Here is a 25,160-nt window from a genome sequence, read left to right as displayed (position 1 = left end):
ATTTCCTCCAGTTACACCATATACACTTAGGCAGCTGGATTTATTGATCAACAAGCTCAATAAAGCCATTTGCATCTCAAGCAAGTCCAAAAGAACAGAGAATTAAAGATCCAGGAATCACAGTCAGACACAAGCAAAGCAAATCTGCTCCATGCATTATGCTTTACACGTGTCATCAGAGAGGATTCACTGTATTTCCCAGGTAATTACCTTTATTTCAGATTTCAGCAGAAGAGTCATTTTCAATCAAGTATCTCCATGAAAAGTTCAGAACACATTGCTGTGAAGGATGCTTACTTCATTTCAACATTGCGTTTTAGCAGCTGGCTTAGAACAACACAGGCCACGACACTCTACCCCATAAGAGCTGCTGTTCTGGCATCCCGTTATCTCAGCTGTACAAACCCCGTTCTTTTTATGACAAAGCCAACAACCATGCAGCTGCACACTGACCCAGACCAGCTTTACTGATCTGGAAAGAAAAAAATCAGATCAGCAAGTGAGGGAATAATGAGATTACCTATTCTGGCAACAACGTGGCCTTGGTGCAGCTCAAGCTTAATGCTTCTGCAAACAAACAAACAAAAAAGTAGCACTCAAAGCTGTTCAGGCCTTTCAGTTTTAATGATTTCTTTTTAAAAGAAGCCTTTGTAAAGACTTTTAAACAATCTTTTTAAATACTGGTCTCCGTTGGTATGAAAGTCCCATATTTTATCATTTCTAAGAAATGGTCTCATTTTTCTTAACAACTTATTTTTGCCAAAAATGGAAACCTTGCTGTTCAGAAAGGGAACTTGTCAGGAGAGGGCCTAACATCTGAAAATCCAATACTGTGAATGTTCTTCTGTAGCAGTTTGTTCTTCAGTGATACGATACTTTGCAAAGTACCACAGGAGAGGAACACTGAAGATTTAACTGTCAAAAACGTTTTTTATACTGCCTCCAAAACATGTCCTTTCACAGCTAATGCCACCTATTTTAATGCTAGCTACCAGGAGTTATTTGAGATCAATGTTACAAAATAAAACCCCTGTAATTTGGAACCCCTACTGTTCTCCCTGCCAACACGAAAAGAGTGCTTTTGAGAAACACATTTCTGTGCCAGAGATGGCTGTTTCCTCCAGCAGCTCCGCAGCCTTTCTAACGTTACTGCATCACAAAGGCATGGAAATGTGTCCGCTCATCCATTTCAGTTCTTCTCTAGAAAAATCTAGAAGACAGATTTATCCAAAAGTGTGGTTTACCAAACCTGTTAAATGCCATGCTCTGCATATGAAGCTTGCTCTTCTATTTCCTGTCTCCTACACCCTCCTTACTAAGCATGCCTGTAGCATATTCACAACAAAGCGCCTCTCACTTTCTGCTTCCAGCAGGTGAGCCAACTAGCTGCGCTGGATAGACAGGACTCCTGGGACATAACCCAGGGATGCTGACTGGCATGTGGGCGCACACTACTATTGGTCCCACCACCAGATACATTCCCTGCCCTTGTCTAAGAGCCACAGATCCTTCACAGGTACTGTGTTAAAATATGTGTGTGCTCCTTTTACATACATCCAGTGAAGAAACATGGAAGAATAAAAGGGATCTCACTTCTCCACTTTTCCCATTGCACTAGGGCTCCTCCCTGGCTCTCTTGATGACAGAAATACATGAACTCCAATATTATAAGCCCAAGACTCCTAAAACTGAATCAGCTAAAGATTTTTCATTAAAGGAGGATTAGGGCATACCATTATCTTCTTTGTAGAGGAATAAATTTAGCTAAATGCCCTTGCCCTTGAGTTATTTGGCTTTTTACTAATTCTTGCTCCTGGATGAATGAAGAAGAATCTTAAAGCTGTAGAATGACTTTTGAAAAACTTGAACTTATACAGCCCTAACCATAAAAAAAACGAGGGATGTAACAGTTGATGGATGCTTAGTTCAGATTTTTCACACATGCACAGCAAAAAGACAGGAAGGAACTGTAAAATATGTACTCCAGCTTTACATAACACTGAGTTTGCTCTCCAGCTGACAGTTCAGAAAGCACCATCAACATCAGACAAAGACAAAGTGGGTGTTTGGTCAATAGAGTGCTATGAAAAAAGGACAGGAAATAACTTCGGGAGAGAAGAGGAAGGAAAACTTGCATACTGTGAAGGTACAGCAAAGGAAGCAGACAGGATAATTCATGGAAAGATCAAAACTGTAATGTTTTTACACTTGGTGGAACACAATCTCATAAATACACATTGCAAGCATGAGGGGAAACTACATCACTGTCAATGCTGCCTATAATTTGAGACTTTCTGCAAGAGGAAAATGGGCCTGGGCTGCAGTCTGTTCCTTTTAGTCTATAGGGAAAATAACTGGTGTAGCTGAGTTTACTTGGTCTCCTGCTTACAGGAGAGTGGAAGGGAGAAAAGTGAAATCTGAAAGTTCTAGATTTGGGACTATAAAATCAGATAGTGAAACACAGTTCTGAGGCAAACTGATAATATTCAAAATACTTTGCACACTTCTGACCTTAAAAACAACAACAAAACCTCTCCCTTGAAAGTAATAATTCCAGCCTCCAAACCAGGGTACAAATAGGTTTGTGGCTACAGTCCAGCCAGGAAAACTGAGCCACAGAGAACTGCGAGGGACAGAAAGAAATATGCTATCACAGCAATACATTTTAGTGGGGGGGGGGGGGGGGGGGGGGGGGAGGGATTTCAACGTTTCTGAATCTATTACTTTCATTTCTGTTCCATGGAAAATATCATTCTCTGTCCAGATTTCAGACAGCAGCCTAGGGATGCCATGCCAGACTTCCCTACAGGAGGAAAAACTCAAAATAACACTTTTCTTCCACAGCTGTTAGTGGAAGCAAGCAGCTGCGGGTAGGCTAGCAAGGACTACAAGTATTACTTTATAAATTTATTCTGGAAAGCAGTGTAGTACGTTGGTAAGTCTAAGATCTGCTACCTTAGAGATAGGGATTTCAGTTTCACAATTCTGCCCAAATATTAATTCAGATGCTCAACCAATAAACCAGAATATAACAGCCACCCCTTCAAGGACTGGAAGAGAGCTGTATTTAAGAAAGATTGTGAACAGAAAAAAAACGAGTAATAGCCGTTAGAGCAAAGGCTGGGCCTAACACCACTGTTCCTTTGCTTACCACTTGGTTCATACTCCCTCTGGCTGAAAAATGTTGTGTGTGAGGAAGTCTCAATGTCTCAAATGTACAACATATTGTTAGTCCTTTGAAAGTATGTGACAGATCAGCTAAATGCTTGAACTGTGTGACAACTAGCAGGTTTTATTTATTATTTTTTTTCAAAAGGAAAATCTGCTTCAGTGGCTGTGAGTCAACAAAAAGATATTTTGGCAGATCCTCAGGTCTCATAAATTGTCAAAGTTTGAAAGAAGAAAAGGAAATAGCATATATCCTATCTCTTAATCTGCCATGTATGAATTCAGTTAGTTATAATTTCACAGGATTTATCCCCAAAAGAAATATGGTATGACCTGAAAACCTCGCTTGCTGAATAACAAAAATCAAGGCTTTGATTTCTAACAACAATAAATACTAAGAGAACTCCAAATTCCTCTATTTTCACTATTATAAACTGTATTACCACTGCAATACAAATTCTGTATCATTAATTAAAAAGCTGTATTTTTCTTTACTGAGATAATAAGTTTCTAGATTCTCCCAAACCCTAAGCAATCAATCAGAAACTAGAAACACGTTAAAACGCTACTAACGCAGAAGACAACCTATATCTGAAATATGGTTTCAAGAAATCAATTCATGTCTGCTGTCTCAGCTTGTCCCAGGTCATGTACAATATGGTATTCAGTAAAATCACTGGAGAAAGATGGAGCACTACACTTGTTTTTTAATAGTTATGTTTGTACAAGCTTTATATAGGCCTAAAAGTGCATTTATACCACTATAGTGTTTTGTGTCCCACAGAGGCCAACAGAGCTGTACAAGCTCTTCTTTGCCAGTAGCACTGAATCCAATCTACTGGGGCTATCAGCTTGACAAGTATCCTGACACCACTGCAGTACAATTAACTTTTATAAACTTTAAATTCAGAGAGAAAGCAAACAACAAAACCTCGTAAATACTTATCTCAGAGTTAATTATATACACATGATATGACTACACTCAATTTTTCCTTGTTTCTATGACAAACTCGCAAAAGAAAAAGTTAAAAAAATAAAGTCAAGAAGTTGAACTTTTATATAGTCTCTTCTAGTTTATCAGATTGAGTGCTCATATCTATAGAAGAATTGACAGAAACAACAGATGAGTAACACAAGGATACTTATAGATTCTAAAAGCAGTTTGTGATTTCAAATACAATAGCTGGTTTGTATCCAAACATCTGATGTGATTAGACTCACTCTACAAGAGATTCTATGTTGTTTCACTACATTTTCCTCCAATTGTCAGTGTTAGAAACTTTGTATTTTGTTCCAAAGGAAATTATCTTATTACATCCCAATGACACCATTATTGTTTAAATAGAAGAGGGTATCCTGTTGATAGCTTGCACAGTCTCAGGCAAAAACTCAACTCTTAAAATGACAGTGTCTTTTAGAAAGCCTTTCTCAAAAAATGGAAAGACAGCAACCTTAATTAAAGTTTTGCTAGTGCTTCAAGAACATAAAATTATTTTTAATATTACTTTAAAAAAGTGTTCTCCTACTCCAAAATTATTCTTTGTCTTTAGATGTCACATATCACAAGATCACCTTCAGTATTTTCACACAAAAAATATAACGTTCACTGTACAAATCACAGTTACAGCAATACAACTGATCTACGACAGATGCAACCAGCATAACCTTGATTTCAAGAGCATAGCTTATTTCTAAATAAAATTAAGGAGGCACAATACTAGTAAAACTGCATGCAGAGACCAAGATGCACTAACTAACCTATATGAAGACATACACAAAGAGGTTCGTCTCTAAGAAGATATTCATAAGCATTTAAGTACAAAAACTACATATAAAGTAGACTTTCGGAGTCAGATTTACCCAGCCAACACATGGCCGCAGCTTCATGTGTATTCAAGCCGGTTATGGCTCCCATATTTCTATTGTTAAGTTTTGTCTTAATTACATTGTATTCTTTAAACACTTGGCTTCATACCCATCTAGCTTCTTTCAACTAACTCAACCATGCATTTTAGAATTTAAATACACAGTCAGAACTGTGGGCGCTGAGCCCAGCCACCACAAGACAACAAGATGATATCATCACGCTCGGTCACAGAGGCATAGGCAGGGACTAGGGAGAGCTCCACGGCGAGCTGGACTGCTCCGCCAGGACCACATCACTTCGGAGGCTTACAGAGCCTACACGGCCAGAGCTGCCCAGTGCAGATCGTGCTCCTACACTGAGCTCAAGCTTAATCAGCTCCCACGAGCCTCCGCTCTTCTCGCCGCCCTCCCACAGGAGGATGTGAAGCTGGGGGGGGAATGAGAGGTAGGCCTGCTTCTTTATGAGGGTTAAAGTAGTAGCATTACATACCAATTGTTCTTGTAAATAAAGGCTGCTGCTGTTGCACCAATTAGGGGAGCAAATACCAGACATTTGTTCCACCAGTCTAAACAGCTAATGGTCTGCAAAGGACTGCATGAAGGCAAACCCCAACCCATTCACAGCTTCTAAAGGCCTAACAAAATATTCTGAGCTTGATTCACATAACCTCTATATCAAAGCTCAAATTTTATCCACTTTTATGTTATGCTTTCTGTTGAAACAGATCACAAATCAGTACCCACTTCTGAGAGATTTTATATGAATAAAACACACGTTCCCCTTTCACTGAACTTCAACAGCTCTCAGAGGTAGCCTTCAATAGAATTGCTTATACACTATCTGCAGGTGTCTGTGACATTTTATGTATGCACACGTGCACACCCACAAAAATGGCATATGCACGCACATACATATGAAAGCGTAACCAAAGCCAGCCTAGCCAACCTGTCCATAGTATATTCATAGTTTCCAGAGTGGCATTTTAGCTACATTAAAATGGTGTAAGTAATTTACATATAACTGAAGAGTTATTAAGCTCTGCAGATGCCTGGAGTCAAACTCTTGTTATGCTCAGACTGCTGAGAGGCATGTGGCTATCTGAATGGTAACGCTCCTGGCAGTGCTCCTGGCGTGCCGGCCCCTCACAGCACAGAGACCCTCAAAGAAGGGGCAGTGGCAGTAATAAATGAGACATCTTCCAGTCTTACCGGTCTTGCTGGTGGTTTGGGTTGTTTTTTTTGTTGTTGTTGTGCTTTTGGTTTTTTTTTAAGTGGAAGTGCTTTCTAAAATATTTTTCCAATCACCTCTATTCCTCATTGCTCTCTGATTTTAACAAAATAAAGTAGAACTTGAGAAAATTATTATAGAACTTTCGTTTTAGATCTGTTACTGACAATGGGGTTATTGGATCTTGGAAATACAAAAGATGGATTAATTTCATTTAAAAAGCATAGTTCATCTTGGCGAAAAATTTAGTTAAAGGCATACAAAGAAAAACTACACTAGGTACTTAAAATGGTTGGCTGTGGATTTTGTCATTCATTCTGTTTCACATAAACCAGAAGGATTTAAGGCTACACTTGGATAAACTCCTTCAAGGAGGCTGCCAACTCTGTTGGCAGAGATGGTTCAAGGTCACAGCAAACACACTGAGCTCTAATCCCAAACAGTAGTGACTCCATGACTACCACTTCACTAGATCTATAACACATATATTCCTAACGTGTTAATTTTTCAGGCTTAAACATTAAATTGTCATACTTAGATATACTGAAAAATGTTACCATTTAGATTTAACTAACTCTGAGAATCGAGGTCAAAGCAGTTTCTGAAAGGTATTAATGTTTCCAGATAAACATGCCTGAAACAATCACTCCATGAATACAAAAAGTACATTCCCTCAAGCAATTTAAAGCACAAACTACCAACACAGCATTCAAGACATGCAAAAAACACCCGTGAAATGCCAAACCTAAGCTGAGAATGCATCAAGACCACCATATTCCCCAGTACACAGTTCGTTAGAAATTCCAGTATCTTCACCACATCCTGGCCATTCAAGACACAGTTGGTCATTAAGCCTGCTTTATCTGAACACCAAAACAGTATGCAGCTCTGTCATTTCTGCTGCTGTTCAGCATAGACATAGTGCAGAGGTGGGAAAAATGTCCCCACAATTTTAGTGTTCATTGTCATTTTTCAGAAACCTGCTAGCATCAGTGATCTTGACCAGACTGCTAATACACCCCCTCTATTAAGTAACGTAGACCTGTCTTACTACCCTAGGCTGAACATCATTTGACATAATCAGGTTTGCATGCGTGACATCAAAACACACAATTTCAGCTTTCAACATAGCAAAAATGACCAATAATAACATCATCAAAATCACTACGATTATGTCTTTAAAAAAGCAGAAGTGGTAAAACACCAGGGTGCAGAATGAAACTATGCTGGACTACTTTTGGTTAATTTCTAACATCAGCAGAATTATTAGGCCCCCAAATCCTTAAGGTAGCTATTTTTAAATTAATAACCCGCCCACTGTAGTCCAGGCTTAATAAATTCATTGCAACAAAGCTCTGCAAGTATGTTCATCTCACAGCGCTCCATAACAATTTAAAAATTCAAGTTTGAGGTCACACCATTTCACCTACACATTTCAGGTGACATTGCACACTCTAGACAAACCAGTTTCACCAATACTGCCAGAAAGATCGACTTCCTATTACACAACACAAAAGAAACAAAATATTGTCACAAATTCTTTGTTTCTGCTTTGGCATCCTTTTACTGAGGTAAAATTCCCCGCACAGGAATTTTACCTCAGTACCTCACTCCACCACTGCATCACAAAACATTTTTACCATAAATTAAATTCCACACCCGCCATGTATACCCCATCAGAGGAAACCTAAGTGCATTCTCAGACATTTTACCAGTGACAGTGAGAATCTAAATAATGCAATTAACAGAAATTACACTAAGTTGGTCTGCTTGAAGGCAATTCAGTCAGCCTAAAACAGCCTGTTTGGGATATCACCACGAATTCTGTAAGCACATAGATTAGCAATGATTACCCCGGCTTTTTCATTACTTTCATAACATAACGGACATTAGCAAAAAATAATCCTTTCCAGTGTGCATTTGCTCTGAAGCGGGCTTAGAAACAGTTGTCAACTGCAACTTAAGGTGTATGTAAATGAACTATGTATTTTTTTTAATCAATGATTAATACATTTGAAAAACACCTCTATACTTTAAAAATGTACATGCAGAATACCAGATGATTGTAAGAAATCTCAATATTAACCTGAAAAAAATCTTCTAATAATGATTATCTTCTATTACGTGAAAGATAATCCATCTTACTATCTTACATCAATTTTAAATCAGAAGTGGAAATATTGTTTTCTAATATTACTGAGTTTTCTGTTTAAAACTTGTGAACAGCTACACAGATATCATACTCTGCTGAAGATCATAGATGCAAGTATAGCTGACTATTTCTAAGGCAAATAATAATATGCAATAAAAAGTATTTTAATTGCCACTCATAACATGACACTTTTTTAATCCCTCGGTATAACATTCTGCTTACCACACTACCAATGGTACACCCCAAGTATGCAAGTTTTCTTTCCATTTCTAATCTTTTCACAAAAAAACTGAGTTCTAACTTACACTCCAGTAAAAAAAAAAAAAAAGGCAAAAAAATTTGCATTAGCTACATTGTATACCCTTATATTAATCAACAGTAATCACACCTGGTTTAGTACACACTGTGTGCATAAGGGTATTTATTCTGAGTGAGAGAAAAAAAGAGAATTTAAGAAAATAATGGCATTTCTAGACAAAATAATTGCTAGCAAAACAAGTTCTCATAAAGCACCTTAAAAAAAAGTAATCAGTGCTTTGTTTTTGCCATTTTCATAAAACTTTTATCGAAGTTTTAAAGGTCTGTTAAAACCAGCTTTATAAGGTGAGCCTTAACGGTGAGATGTGACACCATTTGTTGTCACAAAAAGCATCAGACACTGAATCCCCCAAATTCACATAAGTATCTTCCGTACAGATACCACAAATCATTACATCCTAGGGGGCTTCTGATTCATCTACAGGATTCACCTTGTATGAATGCATGCAAGTAGATGTTCGGATAAATAAAACCACTTTCCAGGAGAGGTTTCCACTATTTCTACCTTGATAATTATTCCAACTGTAATGCAGGGAATTTTTTTTTTTTTTTTTAAATATTTTGCCTCGGAAAAAAAAAAAATCGAGAACTCGACACTCAAGCAAGCTTACATACAAAAGCGAAAAACAGAAGAAAAAGCTGTACAACTATTCTTTTGTCAACTGGAGATGCTAATCCAAATTCACCACAAAAGTTTTATCGCAGTACTGATCTCCCCATAAAGTTGTCATCGCATGGGAGGGACATAACTTGTATCAGATGCGAAGTTAATTGGGAAGAAGAATGAGATGGCTGAACCGCCACTCGCAGCCTTTCCCACGGAGCCGAACACACACAGCGTGGACACACCCTTTCCCAAAAATACGCTCATTCGGGGCGTAAAAGGGAGCCGAAGAAGTGCGAGTGACCCCGGCTCAGGAATGCCAGGAATCCCCCGAGGAATGCGGGCGGCCCCCGGCCCCCCCAGCCCACCTGAGGGCAAGGCTCCCGCTGAGGCGCCCCGCGCCCTCCCTGCCGGCCCTCGGGGAGAGCCGCACCGCTCTTCCCTCACGCCCGGACAGGGCTCGGCGCCCTCGGCCTCCGGAGCGCTGGTGGTGAACGGGGCGCGACGGAGGAGCCCCGCTTTTCGTCCCCGCCACGCGGTGCCGGCCCCGTGAGAAGATCCGCGGTGCCGCCGCCCCCCCTGCCCCGGCTCCCCGAGCGGCCGCCTTTCCTCACCCGTCCCGAGGCGCTGCCCTCCGAGCGGGATCCCCAGCAGCTTCGCGCCGCGCTCGCCGCCAGAGCCGAGCGCCAACCGCCCGCCCCCTCCTGCGGGGGAGGGGGCCGGGGCCGTGCCGGGCCGTGCCGAGCCGAGCCGGGCGGAGCCCTGCGGGGGCGCTTCCTCAGGTGAGCGAGGGGCGGCCTCGGGCGCGCGCGGCCGTTTCCCGCCCACGGGCGGCCGCTGGGCTCCCTGAGGGGAGTGGGGGTGTGCCTCAGGCCGGAGCCGCCCGAAGCATACCTATAAACAGCAAACAGCGGAAAACAACACAAAAACAAACAAACAAAACCACGCGCAACAGCTCCTACTTTGTTCAGGCTGCGGGAAACGGTGCCAGAACGAAAAGAGGCGGCTAGAATAATCCTCTGCAGCTGCAGCCCAGCGCCAGGCCCAGGTACCGCCTGCTGGGGGCCACCCGGCGGCCGGGGCTGTTCTCCCCCTTCAGCGGGAGGAGCTGAGGCGGCTCCGCGCAGGGCCAGGCCGGGCCGGGCGGGTGGAGGTGAGAGGGAAGGGCCGGGGGGCCGGGCCGCCGGCTGGAGCGGGCAGGGAGAGCACAGGCACCGCCACCTTTGGGCACGCCGAGGCTGCTGTCTTTTGGGTGATTTTCACAGTGTCTTCGGTTAGACTGGAAATAGCCCAACAAGGTATGTGCAGATTTTCAGAACATTCTACACATGGAGTGAGAACCGAAGCGCTGATTCGCTGCACTGTGTCCCCCTTCACCCGTATGTGAAGGAAGGCTCAGTGCTAAGGACCCTAGTTTGTAAGTGTCTTTCAAAAAAACTAACAAGAAAACCTCAAGTGACCATAAGCAACTCGCAAGTTTGGCCTCAGTTAATATTTTACACTATCAGAAATTTGTTCTCAAGATTTGAACCACCTAAACCAAGCAGCATTGCCAGAAAAAAAAAAAAAGGTTATAGCAAATGTACAGGGAAAGAAAAATAAAATAGGTCTGTGTCAAGAATAGACAGAGAAATACAGGGCAGTGAACGCAAAAAAGAAAAATTCAGTATTTAAGTCATGAAAACCACTTACAGACTTGTTCTGCTGGAGGAGCATGGATAGGCACATGTCTTTCCAATGCAGCTGTACAGGAGATCACTGCTCCTCACATTTATGCCACAGCTGCTCTGCTGTTACATATATGTCAAAAAAAAAAAAAGCCTAGTTAGCAAATGTCGTCAATGCAAACTTTAAGGAATCGTATGGATTTGTGGTAGAGAATGCCCCTATCTTAGTTAAGATGTGTAAAGAGAAGAGGTTCAACGAGAAAAGTGACTACTCCCAATACAACATTAATAAAGGCATTTCTGGGGCACCCGATCCAGTTTTAGGTTCTGTGCTGGAAAAAAAAAATCCTAAAGTTCACACAAATCTACAACACATTAAAAAATAAGTGCACTTTGAGAAGGTAAAGAAACACATTCTTTAGTATTCTAAGTCTGTATTTGTACCTGCAAGAACAGCAAAATGAGATAAAGCAAAATAAGTTGATAAAGAAGTAGCAATATGACAGCAGTAGCTTGTGATAAAATACTATACTGATGGTTAATCAGTAGACAGAACTATGAACTGTGGTAATTGGAAAAATTCTAAACAATTTTCTAAAGAACCAACTAATGACGTGTTTGCAGACATTTAAATGTTTTCCTTTGCTAAGAGGATGGAAGTATTAGGGTGACAGGGTCTATATAGACTGCTGTTGTGGAAAAATGCATCTATACATAATGTGCTAAATTCATTCTCCTTCAAAATGTTTGTTAAAAGGAAAGCCATAGTTGTACTATTTCAGATTTTTTTTGCTTTTGATGTATTAAGTTGATCTGACAGAAAATGCATATGAGCCAGAACAGCCAGAACTTTTGTTGCCACCTTGCTTTTTTTTAATGTATTTTGGCACTTGCCTTTCATATATATTTTTTCACATAACCAGAGCCAATGACTAATCCTGGAGCTATTTAAGTAAAAGATTGATATAGTTTGCCTAGCTCCTTTCACTGCTGTTTTCAAAATGTACACAAGGTTTACCCTCCAACCCTCCTCTAATTGGTAAAACTGAGAATCAAAGAATGGGAAAGAAACAAAAGTAATTAAACCATTTTCCTCAGAGTTACATGAACTACGTGGCAGATGTCAGTCAGCTGAGCTCACAGATACACATACATATGTCTGTATTTTATTACAATTAAAGTGTGAAGAAATAGGCTGACAGTTTGTTCAGTCTCTTACTGTAGTTTTGTAATGTGTGACGGAACTGTATAGACAAGAAAATGCTTCAGTAAAGAGGTGCATACACCTATAATTTTCAGGTTATTGTTAGACGTTAATTAGAACAGGTGCTAATCAACAGTGTTATACAACAATACATTTCCATTGCACTTAGAAGCAAACCAGAAAACAGCATAAAATATTATTTTCTAGCTAAAACAACCAAGTTATGATGACTAGTAGCCATTATTATGGAGTCTATAATAATTATTTTTTTCGTAATACCTTACGTATCAGCTAGCAGCTCAGGCAATGCAGTTGCTATGTGGAATGCTCAGTATTAAAGTGCTTAGGAAAGTATCCTTCTGTTCTGCATTTCTGAGTTTCATGGAAGTTGTTTCATATTATATATTTTCTATTTTAAAAAGTCAAAGATGGGACCAGGACAACTGCTAAAACTCCCATTTAGACTGTGAGCATCCCAGACTGAAAAAGAGAGCTTTCCCTGGATTTTGACTCAAAATTCTATCCTAAACTTTATATGCCCTTGCGGAAAGTTTAATCTGAACTTTTAAATGTCCATGAAGACACTAGTTTCAGTCAAACGTTTTGCCAAGCAGTTACTTACAGATCTTTGGCATACTCCAAACATGAGTTATAGGACCACTTGGTGTAGTAACGCTGCAAAAGCATTATGACTTTGTTCAGTAAGAGCTATAGTCCAGCTGGAATACTGCAAAAACACAGGGTTGTCTGGTGAGGTAAGAATTTTTTGAAGGAATGCATACAAATACAGTAATAAGGTAAAATTGTACTGAAGGTGGAGTTAGGTCATATACAGAATACCATCTCAGTACAGGCTACCATTTGCTTTCCCACCCTCAGCCACTTACTTTTCCTCTCCTTTAAATAAAGGCTTTGGTCCTTGTTTACAAAAATGGCTCAACACCATGATTAATGTCTCTCAGTCCAGGCAGTGTATTATCAAGCAGTTGTGAAATACAATACAAAATGGAGTATGCAGCTAAAGCAAAAACAAACAGTAATGCTCTAGCAGCTTGTGCTGTAGATTAATTCCAGCTGCTAGCTACTCCAGCACACCTCAGGTATTGTATAGCACTCACTAAATTCAGCTCTGCTCTCTACAGTCAGACTGTACTGTAAGTTTGGTTTTATAGGGCCATGCTTGATTCCAAGTAATATGCACTTCTATCTCTTACCATTAGACTACACATTGAACTGAACTATGACTTTTTATTACAGTCTTCTGATTTTCTCACAGGAAAGGATCTGATTCAATAATCACAGTATATAAGTACTTTGAAACACCATTTCTGACTCATCTTTTACAATATATATTGCAAATTTTCTCATTATAAAAGTCTAGATGTCTATTGCTTAAGAAGTAGCAAAATTATCCTTGTTATTAGTGTATTCGATATTAAATAGATATTTTAATCTATTTCTTGTTTCAAGAAACAGTTGTCAAAATTCATGTCTTCTTTCTAATCTCAAACATTACTTTCACTGACTTAACATTTTATCTTAAGCAGAATGTTTGCAGAGTTGATTCTAAAATTATATCTATATTTATTCTCAACCATGTATACAAATCTAAGGCACTTTTGAGTGAAATGAGCATGAGACAATATGCTTTTATAAAAATCGGACCACTTTGGTTAGCACAGAACACCGAGGAACAGCTGTATTTAAAATATTAAATTTACTCTGGTATACATTTAATTCCAGAGGAGAATTTGGGTTGTTTGAAGAAATTTAATTTTACACTTTTACCAGATGGTTTTTAATGTATGACCTCTGCTTCCTGATGACTAAAGGAAGGCCATTCTTCTTTATCCACCTTTCTTATTTTCCCCCCTCTTTCCTCGGTGGTGAGTTTTTTTTTATTTTTTTTTATTTTATTATTGCTATTTTCCCTGCCTTTTACATGTGTCATTTCTTATTTTGCCCTATGCAGCTGTCAGGGTACTACTGATACAACCCAGAGCACTGGGTTCCCTCTGCCTCTAACCCAGGCACACGATGTGGAGAGGTGTGCAACAGTATTCTAAAAAAGCCTGACTAATCCCAGCCATTAGGGCAGCTATACAAAAACATATTTACATTGCAGGACTTTCTTAAGAGGAGAGTAAAACGTGGCAAATAAAATGTCTGAAATTATAGATGAAATTGTAGAACAGGAGATTAATATTTTCAGATGTTTTCAGGAGGGGAAAATGCAAGTTTTTAATTTATGTTAGTTAATCCCTGCTGAGGAAGAAGTTAGGAAGTGAAGATTTAACCTGTAACTTGTCATCTATAGAATTTCATTTCATTTTAGTTAGTTGAAGTCCATGAATACTCTTCCTACTGAATACAAGACTGTACAATCGTTAACCTTATGCACATAAATATAGTGTCTCTCTCTTGATTTCTAAGGGTGCAAGGTCTGTGGAAGGTGAAAAGAAAACAGCCTTAAAAGCTGTTGACAGGAAAATACAACACAAAGTTTGATCATGTGATAGTTTCAATCCTAATCACTAGTTTATATGTTAATTTTTACATTAAATGAATAATCAGTATTGATCTGAACTTCAGCTGAAGTTTTTTGACACTTCTGTATCTAGCCACCGAGAGGCTTTCTGAACTCCCATTCCTCTCGTTTGACTGCTTTTGGCTATTTGTACCTTTCTTCCCTTGTACCTTAATGATGGGTGGGTCCACGAGTGGACCCACTAGCCTCATTCAAGCAATCCTAGTAAAGACAAAAGACTTTGTTTCTAAGAAAAGCCTGTAGAAATCCTAGATACTACCAAGCGCATGTACATTAAAGTTCCAGAAACCACTGTAACTGTTACCTGCTCTCCTGTTGTGTACAGAGCCCTGTTTGGACAAGGTCAGCGTTCCTGCATTCAGCTGAGCCCATGCTACAGAAGCTTTTTTTTTTTAGCAGGTAGCATAGATGGGGCTTCCATTTTGCACAAATATGCAAAGTTAATAATTTGATAGCATTATCAGTGTCTTTATATGAAGAAAGTTTAAATGCAGCATTATTTCAGTCATTGCAATCATAAATATTGGTTACTTCATCACTGAATTGGCATTATAGTAAATTGAATGGCTCCAATGCTCTTTATGGGTGTAGCTCTCAAAAACTATTGCTCTTATCTGTTTTATAATAATGCCCTCACTATTAGGACATCTTACTTGGCATTACTGAGCTCCAAGCAGATACACATCCATATCTCAAAATGGTTTTCAACTTAAGTAGACAAAAGATTTAATCACAAAAAAAGAATACAGAATGTACTATGTTGAAATAAAAACGTATCATAGCAAGATAATGCAGAGACTTTCTGAGGAATTTAAGAGTTTTGCCCATAATACAAAAAATAATACTCATATGCCTAATGTTGAGAAAATTTAATTATTTATGTTAGACAAAACTTTAAATGTTTTCAGAATTAAGGTCTATATTCTTAAGTCTGGCATCCAAATATTACATTCTGGAGAATGAATGTATTCTGTGTTTCTCAGAAATACAAATTTCTAATCGTATTTTCATCTTTCTTTAAGTAACTTTCTTTTGTTTGCAATTGATATAGAAGATTATTTTGTTTTAGGGTATGCAGGCATTTTAAAACATAACTAGCATACCAAGGAAATTAGAACATAAATTAAAAATAGCTACTTTCATATTTTAAAATGTACCCTAGCTATAAGAGGATGAAGTTAAATTTACATAACGTATCTATGAATTAGTCCTGTAAGTCACATGAGGATTTGCATCATATTCAGCTATCTTAAAGATGTGATGTGCCTTTGATAAGAGCTAGGACCAATATCCAGACAAGACTCTTAATTTCCACTGAAATTAAATTATTTCAATAGAGAGGTAAAACGTTAACTATATTCTTTAGATTCAAGTAACTTTTGGAACAGAGAGAAAATTGCCTATAACCCATGTAAAAATATGTTGCTAACATCATTCACTTTTTTTCCCCCCTTATAGGCATTCATGAATATTTTAATTACTTCGTTTTGTTCCCCGACTTTTGGACAAAAATACGGCAACATTTTCAAGCCTATGGAAGTCTATGGAAGCATCTGACTTAAAACCTTCTGATGTAACTATTTTGGTATGTCGGCAAGTATACTTTTATGATGTTGTGCAATAGCACCACCTGGTGGGTGTAATCATTTTAACCATTCTGCTCCTTGGACAAACGTATCTGATTAATTTAGGGAAACAAAAAAGACCGAAAAAAAGTATTATTTTTAATATTCTTAAGATTGTTTTTTATCTCTAGCTACTCCTTTTAATCAGGTGAAGGAAGACAATATAGGTAGTTTTATGAATCAATATTTCAGAGGGGATATAACATTTCAGAGATGTCCAATATAAGAAACATTAAGGATCTACTCACAAGGTTAATGGTCCTCCTATTTTAGAGGTTACACATCACTCCTGATTCTCATGCAGTATCTTAACTACCAATGCACTGAAGATGAGAAAATATCAGCATCTTTGCAAATTTAGGCAAAACCAGGAAGACATACAGGTCTTAGAGGACTGGAATTTTCAGCCTTTATAGGTTTTTCTTGTCAGATCTTATGCCGAAGACCACTCAAGCATGTGCTTAACTTAAAATTCCTTCTTCAATCCCACTCATTTCAATATGACATGAACAGTTATTCAAATTTTAACATGGAAAAATACTTAGGGCTGAATATACCACTTGGAGACTAAAGAGGGGGAAAAGGAAATGGGGGAAACGAGTGAGTGATCTGGAAGCCCCTTGCTTTTTCTTTTTCAAGGAAAAATAAAACGAAGTAATGACATACAAATTTCTTTTTACTCACTTGGACAGTGAAAGCCATAGCAGAATAAAGTCTACTCTCTCCTAACTGAAAAAAATATATTCTGTATGTATTTGAAAAATTAATAAGCAACAGATGAAAGATTTTATCTATAAAAAAAGAGTTACATTGCAATAACAACAAATAATATCACCATAGTGTCAGATTCACCATGTTCGGAGCAGGTGGAAGGGTTTGCGTGAAATTGAAAGGTTGCTGAATGGTAGTATATGAAAATCTTAGAGGCATACTAGCCTCTCTCTCCTGAATTTGTACTTCCAGGGAGGACTTGTAATGTGCTTTATGAGAATTGTTAATCAAACCTCCAAATAAAGCAAGACGTAAGTATTTGTACAGTAGAATGTACATTTGTATAAGCATTTTATGGAGATTTTTTTCTATTATTATTTTTTCAGTTTTGATTGTGATCTGAAATAATTACTTGTTTTGTACAACTCTTACAAAAAGTATTCTGTGAACTAAAACCAAGAAAAAGCAAATGAAACAGACTCAGGGAAATTAATTCTTCTTGGCCCTTGCTGTGGTTTATTCCTTGCTTTCTTTTGAAATAACAAATACCAACCTGTGTTTCCATTTCAGATCGCACAATCATCCATCGTTTAGAGAAGAACTTCACAGCCTAATTGTGAGTCAGCCCAGAACATTTAAGGTATCCTCAAACACAGAGGCTTCAGTGATGAAATAGAATCTACCTTTGACACTCATTGCAAAGTCTGCTTGTCTCTACCAGGGCTTCAAACACTCATAAAGATCTGTTCATAAAGATTTGATGCTGTGCTGAGAACCTAAACCAATACTCCAGTTTTCAGTTAATACTGTTTACTGTTGGCATAAGTTTTTTCCTGGTTAAATAGCGTTTTGTGACTGTAGAGGGTGCTCTTAAAGTACTAGTGATGGTAGTAATATACTGCAATCAGTTTCTCTTTCTTCAAAGTTTATCAATGTTAGGATGCTTACATTTAGCAAAGAAAATTGTTACACTGCTAGTCTGTTTTATTTTGTATGTGGGCAAGAGTCACTGTCCACATCTGTATCCAAATACATCCCTGGCAATTTTTCTGGAGTTAGTTTATTTTTGCAGGTATGTTTTTGCCAAACAATGATAGTATCTTCTGAGAAAACCATTGATGCTGTCTTAAACAAGTTGAAAAAAATACTAAATGGAGTGTATTTTTAGTTGCAAGGCCATTCAAACCTGGATAAGAACTTAAAGTTCCAAAAAAGTCATTTAAATATTCACAAAACTTCTTTAGTTAAGTGAAGTTGATGCTCCCACATTGTGCTATCTGGAATTCTGTTGGGAAGAATTTCACTTTATTTTATTTTACTTTGGTTGGTGGATTTACTTCATAGTTTGGTTGATTGCTCCACCATTCTTCCAAGATATGTTTTTTTTATACCCCTTTAACTGAATTACCAGGGAAAAATATCCTAGATGCAACAGACTAAATTAAAGTTTGTCGTGCTGTTTTTTTCTTCAACCTTTTATATACATATATATATATACACACACATATATATGTTTACATTTCAATATAGAATTCTAAGTTCCCCTCATTACACCCAACGAATTATTTAGTTAATTCTATACGCTTGAGAAATGTTACCTCTTTCCAGAGAGGGTAGAGCCTGCAAACATGGAAAGATAAGAATGTGACTTCAATAATAAGAATTGCATTAAGCCAGCTTTAGAGTTACGTTAATATTTCTGAGGTCTGGACCTTTTCTGTGAGACCATGACTAGGTTGCAGGCTTCTGCCACCACTGCCCTGTCAGTCATGTAGGTGATGAGGTGTGATCTTTGACTGACATGACTGTTTCAAAAAAAAGGACTATACTGTTAACATACACTTAGAACAGCTAAACTACTCTTTCTCTTGTATAGGCAATTATGCTTGGAGGAGATGAAACATATGCTGCAGAAACACAGTGTTCCTAATCTATTTTTTTCCTAACAACAATTACTTCCCTTCTTATATTGGATTTGTATACCTATCCTGAGAAGGTACTCTTAGATATGGCCTTAGCTAATTGAACTTTTACAGGTGGTCACTTATTTGAGACCAGGTCTGCAGAAGATATTTGTTATAGTTATAGTGTCACAAAGGCTTTTACTCTTTGCATTTTTTTTATTTTATTAAAAAAAAAAAGGCTCTACTATAAGCTCTGTTTAGTGCACACAAGTCAGTGCAGCTTGTTTTGTCTAGGGAATCCCTCTAAGCTTTTTTGAATAACTTCAGCACCATCTACTTTGGGGAGACTTTGCCAAGATTACTACATTAGGAAACCTTTCAAATGCAAACCAAGCCTAACAAATGTTTGCTGGCTTCTAACGAGATCTTGGCCTGTTGCAACCCAGTTTCCACATCAAATTCATCACTCTATCAACTTGGGGGTTAGGGCATGTCCCTTAACGTGTTTGTGTATTACATCATACAAATGGGACTTTATGTTATCTAGGACTGTGACTACAGGCTTGCCATGTGAATAGTCAAATGAAATTCTTTGAAATGTCTTTGTGAGAGCTGGCAATATTAACTACCCCATACATCAGGTAAGTCTCCTCTATAGAGGAAATGACATTGTCTGAGGTCCTGTGTTGGAAAATACTCCTGATACAAGTCATGCAACTGCAGGGAACACAAAAATGGACTGAAGACAGGGAGTTTGTCTTACAGGGCTTACCTTCTTCAGGATTTAGTACTAAGTACTAATTTGAAGAAACAGATGTCTAGGCTTCCCCCAGCTTTGATGAGTGTACTATTAAGATAAATAGTCATGCTTAATTCTCTTTCCATTGCAGTATTTCTCATGGGTAATGTTTTCACTTCTGTAGGAGAATCTAGAAGGCTATCACCTAAACATCCCATATACTGGGTTTCTCAAAATAGGAAGTTAGAAACACAAATCTAATGCCCTCAAGTAAGAGTCAAGACTTGAACCAGACTTCTTCTAATCACTGAGCTACTAGATAAAATATTTGTGAGAAAAGGTTGGCATACATTTCTAACTGTAGGAGAGAGTTCATAAATATATTTTGGAGATTTTCACATCTCTACAACTCACATTAAAGGACTTGAATGTCAGAAACATGGAACTCAAGACCCATCGCCCTTTCTTCAGTCTTTAAGAATGGCCAGTCTGGGTATAACCTATCAGTTTTGGTCATTTCTGTGGTAGATCCTCTGTCACCCAGTGCGGAAAGAGGTGATGCCATTTAATTGTGGAGCAAAGCATCACAATACCAAAGCCTCTCCTTACCTAACCTGTAGCCACTCACGAAAGTTACCCAGCTATCTAAATGGGACTTGCCTTTACTGGTTCCTTTTTTAAAAATAGTCTACAATTCTAGAAAAACTTAAAAGCTCAGACAAAGATCTTGCATTGTACAGTACTTACATATTTTAAGCAGTGAAAGCTGTAAATGATGCATACGTTGGAATGACAATACGACAAATGGAACCTTTCACTGGGAGAATGCAAACCAGAAGACAGATAGCTTGTTTTGCTTTGGGCAAGACATGGAGGCAAACATTTAAAATGAAGAAACTCCTCTTTCCTTCTGTGGCCCCTCTGAGCCATTACATTAATTACTTGGAACTATTTACCTACTTCCCTTCATCTAGGCCCCAGGTGTAGACACTCTGGATACTGAAAATGAGTTTCACTCTTTTCACTAGGATGAAAAAAGAATATGTAGAAACACTCATCTTTTCCTTTCTGAAATCCATGAATGTGAGGTCATATGGCATCCTAACATACATATCTTACACTTGCTTGTTTTTTTAACAACCCATAATAAAATGTAAGAGTGGTAGGGGGGTCAGTGATGTTTTTCTTTCAGAGTACAATGAAAATATTTGTTTAGTGTTGTTGAAACAGCAGGGGCAGCTGGCAGTGTCTACACATTTGTGTGTCTTCTAACACTTCACTAAAGAGATATCCCTAATCTTTGAAGAAAGACAAATATCTACTTCTGCAAATTTTCTAACCTGTACTTTTCATGCAGTGCCTCTGACAGCTTGCTTTTGTGATCAGAATGTTAGCTTGTCTTTAAAACATGTCCTTAAATTACAACCAGCCAGATCCAGGCATACAGTTTTACATATGTGAAGCTAGAGTATTAAAGGAGGCATTATTTATTTAGAAAATAAACAATCAATCACATTAGAAAATTAAAAAAAAAAAAAGTAATCACAGCAGAGGCTCAAAACCTCAATTTCTAAATTAGCAGCAAAGAGGATCTGAGATTCTTTTTGGTAAGCTGTCTCAAAGCTCTTGCTCAGAGTTCCCCTTCCAACTTCTCTCGAGGAGGAAAAAAATGAATTACACCTCTTCTTGTGCTCTTACAGAGAGGTTTTTCTACTATTGATTGTTTTGGAATACAAACAATAGACTGTGGGACACTGACTGTCTAAATATCTTTAGATAATGAATAACAGAGTCCGCGGCTATTTGCACAAAGTGTTTTCAACTTCTCCCTTACCATTAAAGAATATCAGTCAATCCCAGGGTAGCCCAGGTCATCTAGGGGTGGCTACTGGGGCTGGCTCCCTCCTGTCACAGCTGTCTGGCAGTGGGCCCACCCTCAGGAACAGCCAGCTAGCTTTGCTGTGCATTTCAGCTTCCTCCAAGTTTTCATATGGACCTATAAAGCTGTTGAGTTTATTTTCCCTGATCAGCTTATTTGTTGTCAATCCAGAGAGTTTTCCCATTGCCGTGACTGCTGCTGATGCAGTCACTTTGCACTTGGAGTTTTCTCCATGGCCTCTCTACTCTGTCATTTCTGCTGGTCTGCACTGGCTCTTCAGAAAGATCAGATCTGTTTCATAGATTTTGTTAGGTTTCAGGTAAGTTCAGCACTTCTCTGTTCTGATCTTATCACTTGCCCAGGTGCACAAGTTTCTCTTCTCAATCTGCTATCTTCATTAGAACAACAAATGGCCTCTAGCAGACTGAGACTTTGAGAAAAAAAGAAACCTTCCTTCACTTTCTCTTGTGTTCCAATAGCATACCTACCAAACTATATAAGCTGTTACAGGATAACCCTTCATTTAAAAGATCTTAGAGCACAGACACCTGTGTTCACCATTAATGATATATACAAAACTTTATTTTAGTCAGAAATATAAAACTTCTATGTAGAACTGCGAGCAATAGCAAAGCAAATAGAAATAACTTATTCTACATTCATCTTCTGGTGTCAAAAGAAAGGCGTAAGTAGCATCTGTCACAAAAACAACACTTAGAATTCCAAAAATGTAAATCCACACATTCAAAGGTTTTCAGAAGCAATCTTAGGAGTACCTCACTATAAAGAGTAAGTAATCTCAGAATAAAGAGATTACTTCTCAGAACATTTGTCTTCCCTCAAATTAAAAATACAGTGCATGCCCAGAGTACATAAAGACTTTCTTTATATTCCCAACTAATAATCAACATTTTTTTCTCAAGAGAATGATATTTGGCCAAACAAATATAAGAAGATATTGTAATTCATTTAATTATTTTGCTATATATTAATCTAGTGAGATTAAAATACTGTTGCATTTAGTTACCCAGATGAGTGAAAGAGATATCTTGTAAAACTTCATTTTTTTTATCCAATCCTTTTTTACTATATGCTGTCTTCTTTTTCAGTAGGGCAATGCTAATATATTTATAATGATATTCATTGCTTTATGCAACCTCATGATCTTTGTTACTTACAGTCTCAGCTCAGTAGCACCAGGTTTCACACATCTGTCACATGAAAGCCTCTCCATTTTGTCTTTAATCACTCTTAACTTCTGGACTTTTTCTGTGATTGCAGTATCCTTACTGAGATGGGAATTCGAATGAGGAAAAATGGTTCATTTCCAAGGGAGAAGAATTGAAGACCCTATCACATGTCACTGGTGGCATCTCTATGCTGGGTTACTGGTAAGTGCAGAAGATATCATTACTCCAGCTTCAACCACTCTTCTCAGGTTAAAGCAATGGTAGTCACAGGGATAGGAAAACACCTTCAGCTGTTTGAACAGCTGTTTCTGTTCACTTCTGAAGAAAGGCAGTCAAATCAGGTGCAGTCATGCCTGCTGGCTAGGTTGGTATAACAACCACTTAGTCATATAAACCATGGCCATCATCACATCTTCACGTTGCAGACTTCATTGTAAAGGCACTAACAAATTTCATTCAGATGCTATTCAAAACTGCAGCAGTTAATAGAGTCATCTCATTCAGTGTGAATTATTTGGTATTGAGCTAGACTCAAATTCATCTTCTTTAATAGCACACAATGATTTATTTATGCCCTATGACTAAGTTTTTCAGAACCTTCCTAAGTCTTGTTGCAGCTTGTCAGGAGCTTCTTCCATGGGTGTAGTCGATGTCAGCAGTTAACATACTAAAATTTGCTGGCAGGTAAATTTATTATGACTGAAGCCTAGTCAGGCTGGCATCTGAGCTTGTGTCCAACTCAGGATGTGCAGGATTACTTAGACACTTGAAGCTACTAGTACTATTCCTGCATAAGCAACTTCTTGAAATGGGGCCTCATCACCTGTAAGGATGAACAGCTGCTGAGCTGGAAAAAAGTAAACAAATCCTCTGGTATGGAAATCTGTCTTACGTTCCCTACTTAATGTGTAATACTCAACTAATTCTGCGTATACTGTGTGCAAACATTCTGATTCTAATTCCCATTAAATAATGTCGTAAAGTGTCAAAGTATAGAGGTCTATAAAGTGTATATATCTGAAAAAGATAATTATTTTTACATATGTTTTCCTTGAAAGTGACTACATTAAGCATGAAATCTGTGTGATTCTTCCTCTTTCTGATTATTGCTACAAATGGAATTAGGCTGATTGTAAAGAATGTTACTGAATTCTTCTGCGTATTAAAAAAGGAAGTTGGAATTTTTGAGGGATGTGGTGTTATCGCTGTCACAATATTGGGGGAGAGGGAGGCTAAAGAGCTGAGACATGCTTTCCAATAAATACAGTGCTCTTCAGGCACAAAGACTTGGGAAGGAAACAATTCTTTCTAATTAGGAAAGTAATTTTAAGCAGAAAAAGATGTAAAAGCTTAAGGACTGTTCTTGTCAGAGAGAGATGTTTCTGAGAAGAATTAGGGCAATAGAGGATTATTGTTTTGTTAAGCCTTTGATTGAGATCTCAGACTTTCATCAGTTCTGTAACAATACAGGCAAGAGATCTAAGGCTCAAACACATCTCCAGAAAGGAGATCTTGGAAAAAGAAAATAGAAATAAACACAGACTAGGATTTGGCTGGTGGGTATTTATAACTCGCAGCTGAGAGCCAAGGGGAAGTTTTTCCATGATCACCCCATTATTTTAAAAAAATGGTCAGGAAGAAAATTTTGCTTTTGTTTCTCCCCCAAAAAAGCAAAACAAAACAAAACCTCTTAGTTATTTGAAAAATTCCAGACCAGAACATAAGAGATCCTTTAGAGGAAAACTCTGGAGTTGTCATTTAAAGGCTGCCCTGACTATAATCAAGATTAGAGCTTTTAATGAAGGCAAAGCTCATTTATCTGATCAGATCCTAACATAATGGTCTAGCATGTGATATTATTCTATATAAGTTACATAACACTTTTTGTTTAAGCACATGCTTTTCCTTCAGTAGCATGAACAACATCTTTAACCTGTTCAAATTCTTAAGAAATGCAAACAGATTTGAACAGGAAAAATGGTTATTTATTAACAAAAGGTTAAAAACAAATATACAAAAACAAGAACTTTCTGTGACTTGGTTAAGATGAAGGCAAGACGGGAAACTAATAAAGAGGATCAGAGAACCTGGAAATAAATGTTGACAGACTTGTGCATGGACAGTTTAAAATCACATACTATTAGGCATTAGCTTTTTGATTAAGTGTTTGCACACAAGATTGCTTTTCCCTAGTAAATGCTAGAGATTACCCACAACTTATTTGTGTTTGCAGGTTTTCTGTGAGTATGTGTGGGTACATCTTACCATTTATCAGCCACCACGCACAGAGGTCACAAGTCCCCTGCCTCATTAAAAGACAGTGAGCCAATTGAAAAACAACTCCGTTCTCCCTTGGG

General features: G+C 38.2%; 1 protein-coding gene across 1 annotated transcript in view; it reads right to left on the bottom strand.

The window, feature by feature from the left end:
* Positions 1-10,060, bottom strand: part of CGNL1 (cingulin like 1) — a 53,810-nt gene extending 43,750 nt beyond the window's left edge. Inside the window, exon 1 of the mRNA XM_050713091.1 lies at positions 9,951-10,060. The gene's annotated coding sequence lies outside the window, so the exon portion shown is untranslated. The remainder of the gene's footprint in view (positions 1-9,950) is intronic.
* Between the last annotated feature and the right edge of the window lie 15,100 nt (positions 10,061-25,160).

The sequence above is a fragment of the Cygnus atratus genome, chromosome 11 (assembly GCF_013377495.2).
Source record: "Cygnus atratus isolate AKBS03 ecotype Queensland, Australia chromosome 11, CAtr_DNAZoo_HiC_assembly, whole genome shotgun sequence".
Classification (NCBI taxonomy): Eukaryota; Metazoa; Chordata; class Aves; order Anseriformes; family Anatidae; genus Cygnus; species Cygnus atratus.
This window is presented reverse-complemented; position numbering and strand designations above follow the sequence as displayed.